Source organism: Mytilus galloprovincialis, chromosome 2, assembly GCF_965363235.1.
Source record: "Mytilus galloprovincialis chromosome 2, xbMytGall1.hap1.1, whole genome shotgun sequence".
Lineage (NCBI taxonomy): Eukaryota > Metazoa > Mollusca > Bivalvia > Mytilida > Mytilidae > Mytilus > Mytilus galloprovincialis.
In genome coordinates, this window is record NC_134839.1 from 21,114,486 (window position 1) to 21,120,904 (window position 6,419).

Consider the following 6,419-nt stretch of genomic DNA (forward strand, 5'->3'; position numbering starts at 1 on the left):
TATAATCAAGCAAGTGATAATATCAACCTATTGATATATTTAATCTGAATTTCTCACCCTTTTCATATATCATACAGCATGAAAAAGTGACCTATTCCAGCGGCTCATCCCTACCACTAATTTTATAGCAAGTGCCCCCCCCCCCCCCCCCCCCGAGTTTTCACTCACTCTATTCGGTCCTGCCTTTTTTTTATTAGTTTATCCTGACCTTTTTTTACCTAAATTGTCATCCTGCCTTTTTTTTTGCAAAGTGTCTCATCCTGGTTTTTTTTTTTACTCAAAACTCCTGTCCTGCCTATTTTTTTCAAATTTCATCCTACCCCCCCCCCTAAAAATTAAAAATCAATTTACGTGTGCAGTTTTTCAAGTTCTATTTGCCAGTCCTCTCCCCATTGTACTAAACTAGATAAATCTTTTTGAAGTAATTGTGCATCAGAACTATTATATTTACATATCCGAATTAAATTATTGGACAGATATTATGTTTCTTGCCGCGACAAGTTATAAAAGGGGCACTAGCTGTCAAATTCATGATCACCGATTTGACTCAAATTCTCATATTTGATTTATAACAATGTAAAACATTTATCCAAACTATCAAAAGTCTAAAATAAACAGTTTACAGAGCATGGGGTAGATAATATTTAGGTTCGTTTCGTGTGTATTTTAGTCTAGACGCCATCTAATTGACTATCGATTTGACCTCAGATGACCATATAAGCGATATAAACATAAATAAAGATATGAATAGATTAAACCAACACGTGCAATTGGATTTTTATAGGTCTGTTTAATTTTATTTTATAGCTTAAAAATATGTGTTTCTTATTGCTTTTAACCTTATAAGAATGATTTTATGTGCATCGAATTAGTAATCAAATGATTTACCGTAGTTTCACTTTCATTGTTGACATTCTTTTTCTTTAAATAACCAGTACACGTACAATGCATGCGTTGTCAATCTCTAGCTAGGGGTTAAATTGAAGTCCACATGAGTACGAATTTAAAGAGGTCGACTCATTCACTTGCAAGTGAATAACAAATTATCAATGTTTCTTAGCGTAATTTGACAAAATTGAACCTTTTTGGCTGGAAAATAGGCGAGTGACTTATTTCAAAAAGACGCTTAGTTAACGACTTTAATGCACCCATCTACACGGCCGACACTCGGCTAACCGAGAGATTGGTCGGTTAATCTATATTGAGTATGTGGCTATATCGGCGGTGGGTCTGTTAATCGGGTTGGCTAAAGTCTGTTAATCAGGTGTTATCGAGGAAATCATTGGAAATTCTGCATGTTTCATTGTATAACTTTTTAAATATATGTTTATCATAAAAATTATTCATGTCTAACAAAACTATTCAATGTACTGAATCCAGTGGTGTAATTATTATTTTTCTAGCTTCGATGTACGATCTATAAAATGAAAAGGCGTGTTACTCATCAATAAATTTATACACATTTTACACACACAAAATGTACACAAAAAGACACGCTGGTTGAATTTACTTGCATGCGATATTTTGAACATCGAACAAAGACAGGCATTATGTTTGTCAACCAAATTGATATCATTGTGTGAAAAATCTACACAAAAATCTGTATTTTGGTGACATAAATCAATCTTTATTTAAAACCTGGTCTGTTAATGGGTCGGATGTATAAAACCCGGTCTGTTAATTGGTCTGTTAAGAGTTATGAATGGCAATACAAGTATAATTTTATTGCTGTATGGGGTGTTATCGGATCAAATGGGTAGGCTCAAGACGAGTGACTAAAATATACGGAAACAACACATGAGCAATGAAACATAATATATACGGAAACACTGACATGAACAATGAATTTAGGCCATGAATATTGAAAACTGATATAAAAAAGTGTAATATTAAAGTATTATTATACATCATGTTAAAATGCCATATTTTGATTGCCTAATACGAAGGTGTTAATTTACTCTATCACATGGCTGAGCGGGTGACAATTTTTTGGAATGTCACCCTCTCGGCTAGACCAATAAAAAATCGGCAGTTTAAACGACAATGAATTGAATCTACATCAAGTTATTTTATAGACAATGCTTAAAGTTCTAATTTACTATACAACGAAGCGTGGAACGACTCAAACTTATTTCTTTTACAATTGTTGGAAAAACGTATTTCACTTGTTAATATTTTTACTTTAAAACCTATAAATCATTGTGTGTTATATGCTTATTGTTGATATTAAACGCATTCGTTCACCATCGATGGGTTTCAACTGGTGATGTACATTTCATCATGTTCATTGTGACGTATATTTCTCCGCCAGATATGAGGCCTTTTAAAAGGGGTAGTTACCCAAAATTTAAATAAAATAAATAACAATAACAAAATAACAATAATTGAAAATATTTATTTTTTTATAGCAGAGCTTTTTTCCCGTTTCGGGCCTAATCCTTGTATCGTTTATATGTCAAGTCAATGCACTACTATTGTCTATTTACTTCACTTCTGATGATTTTTCAAATACCCGTTACGCTGTCAAGTACGTGACTACATAGAAAATACTTTATAATAAAACTCATCTGTTAAAGAAAATGATGATAGGACATTCATTATAATAAATCAAATATCACATAGCTGAGAGGGTGATAGAGCAGATCGGTATCCCTCGAAAAAACATTGTCAACCTTAGCTTTGCCGCGGTTGACAATGTTTTCTCGGGACCCAATCTGCTCTATCACCCTCTCAGCTATGTGTTATTTATATCTTATCACATATTTTGATACGGATACGGATAAATTTTTAAGATTTACCTGTTATGTTTCATTAAATTGTTATAATTGAACTTTTTTCCCCTCTTTTCTGCAACACTTAAATATGTGATAAATTGCTTAAAGATTATAACATGTTTTTCCATATTTGCCCTGGTATCATCCCTCGACCCATATCGGCCCTCGGCTAAAGCCTCGAGGCCGATATGGGAGTCTCGGGATGATACCAGGGCTAATATAGAAAAGGGCTTGTTATAATCTATACATATTGATTTCATCCAAGAATGGTCGCATATATCATGTGGATTCTGTTTAGGTTGTCATGAATGACATTTATTTGTATCTAAATTATTGGTATTAACCAGTATATAAATCAGAGATAAACGTCGTAATGTAACTAAACACCAGTAAGTAAAATATATTGGGATGCTAGAATACATAAAGAATAAAGAAATAATAATGAGTGAGATAAAATAAAATATAGAGAAAAGTAACAGACAGTTAAAGAATATAGAAATAAACAACACCCCCAATCCGGACCCTCATTGTATACACGAGAATCTGGATGGAAACACAGAATATATAGAATAATAGATAAGGACAGTAGGAAGTGACAGGGGCGTAGCAGCCGGTACGGCAGGTACGGCACTCGCCGTACCAATAATGTTCGTTGGTACGGCATGCCGTACCTAAAATTTATATATAAAATATAAAAAAAAGCAAAGGTTTTCAACGGGAATAAAGAAAAAAAAGATATTACAGAAAAAAAAATAATGATAGAAAAGTCCATGTAGAAGTCATATATATATATATACCAACATACGGTATACATTCATAAGCAAAGTTCGAAAACTCGTATAAGTAGTATATACGATAACGAGTAATTGCCCTGTATTAATCAAAGTACGGAATTGTTTACTTACAAAAGATTTTAATTGATCATGCATATGGTCATGAACAGTCATAGTACTATCAATAGCATGGAAGAATCAAAGTTAGAACTCTCAAATGGAGAAACAAACGTTGTGCAGCAAGCATGGAATTTTGTGCGACTGGCATACAAGATTAAAGTTTAGCAAGCTATAAAACCAGTTTTAGTCCAGAATTTTCTCCTTTAGAAAATACCTGTACCAAGTCAGGAATATGAAAGTTGTTATTCATTCGTTTGATGTGTTTGAGCTCTTGACTTTACCATTTGATAACGGTATTTTCGTTTTGAATGTTCCTGGGCGGGGTTCAGTATTTTTGCTATTTTATTTTTTGCAATACAAATATTGTCAGTTACTCTGTATGCATGCACCTTAAAGTTTAGGTAATAATGACTAAAATATAAACGAGTTGTCCCAATTTAATTGCCGTGCCGATCTATCCGCTACAGAGACAAATAAACGATCTGCACATTGTTAAAATGCACATTCTGCTTGTAGGCACCAAGACGATCGGAATATAATCCAACTTCAACAACATCATACAGTAACACACTTTTACTGTTTTATTAATAGTCATGTGTTGGTAATATCTATTTGGCGTGGCTCGGTACTTATACATCCCGCCACCGTGGATATAAATCTAGCAGTCACATAGTAGACGTGCCAACCTTTGCATGATCCTAAGAAATAAAGTACATAATGATAGACCAGTCCTAGTCGCAGTGATTTTTTTTTATTTTAGTCACTGAAGCTCTAAGTCTGATCTTCGACGGTTTACAAATACGTTTAATGCTATTAGAAAATGTTATTCCATTATATTCCCCGAACTCCTAGCACCTAACTGTACATATATACATGTCATATGCATATAATTACAGAAATACATTAATACTAAGGGATTCGAATCAGTATTTCCCTCAATATATTAATCGGTCTCCCTGTAAAAAAAAAAGGCAAATAACTGCATATAATTTTCTTTTCTTCTGATCTTTCCTATATGATATGTGCCGGGGTGGTGTGTGTCCAGGACCTTAAGCTTGTCAAGACTGTCTCACCCAATTACGATCCTAACCATGAAAATTTATACTATATATTCCAAATGGCTTTGAATCTACTAAAATTGTTGAACTTGTTTAAACACAAGTAGATCTTCCTCTTATTAAAATTGAGAATGGAAATGGGGAATGTGTCAAAGAGACAACAGCCCAAACATAGAAAAAGGCAACAGCAGAAGGTCACCAATAGGTCTTCAATGTAGCGAGAAATTCCCGTACCCGGAGTCGTCCTTCAGCTGGCCCCTAAACAAATATATACTAGTTCAGTGATAATGAACGCCATACTAATTTCCAAATTGTACACAAGAAACTAAAATTAAAATAATACAAGACTAACAAAGGCCAGAGGCTCCTGACTTGGGACATGCGCAAAAATGCTGCGGGGTTAAACATGTTTGTGAGATATCAACCCTCCCCCTATACCTCTAGCCAATGTAGAAAAGTAAACGAATAACAATATGCACATTCAAATTCAGTTCAAGAGAAGTCCGAGTCTGAAGTGTAAACTTAGATGGACCGGAAAAGCATTTCAGGATCGAATGACTGACATAAGAAAAGATTTCTGATACAATGCTGTTCTACACTTTATATGTTGTGTGTCATTCGTTCGTCTTGTGTCATAGTTATGAATATTACACAGTTGTTAAGGGATAATATCGCTTAAATAATCAGGGGTCTTATTGTGAAACATTTCATGTTTTTTACGTCTTTCTGATAGTAACTCCCATCCTGTTTCGTTGTATAATTTGTTTATGGACGATGACTTAGTACCGCCAGTAACTATCAATGCCGCTTCAAATTGCATATTTTCTAGTTTCACAATGAAAATAGATTTTTTCGCAGTGTTATAGATTCGTCGTTTGTCTTACCCTTACTTGATATTATATGAGAAATTCTGAAGTTTATCCATCATGTTTATTTATTGGTCTTTGTAAACCGGGAATTTTGAAAATCTGTTCATCGGTCTGATCATAGTTCCCTTTACTTCCTGAATACGTTTAGCGAAGATTTGATAGTATAAAATTAGTTTAATAATTTCCTAAAACCGGTATGCATATACGGAATGGTGCTCATTTTTTTTTTCTGTCAAAAAATTTCAAGTATTGTAGGAGCATGATAAGGCCTGGCAAGGTGTCCAACACAAAGTTAAAGTATTTATTTTAGTTAAGATGTTCAACGGCCTTCAACTTTTTTGATAAAGTTTAATTGCTGCCTTTTCGACACGATTCATGTTTCAAATTCTGTTTTCTATAGTTTGAAATTGAATTAAACACAAAAGAGTAAAATAATTGCCCATAAAACTAGTTTTACAGGAACGAAATTTAAGTGTCAGGAGATTGTTAGAATGCAGGATTCAAGTTTCACTTTTTACCCTAAATTTTTATGATTTTGATTTAAAAAAAAAAGCGTCATATTTTAAATTGTTATCCATAAAACTAGGGTTTTAGAGAATCAAATTTAAGTGTCTGGAGGTCGTCAGAATGCAGGATTTTGCACTATTTATTAAAATTTTCTCGGGGGCCTTGAGCGGCCCCCGAACCCCTTGCCGCATAACCGCCTCTACGAGGCGGGATGCGTCGCTTCGCGACCCATCATGATTTTCTGCCGTACCAATATAAATTAGGATGCTACGCCTCTGAGTGATGCATTAATAAAAAAAAGATAGAAAAAAATAATAA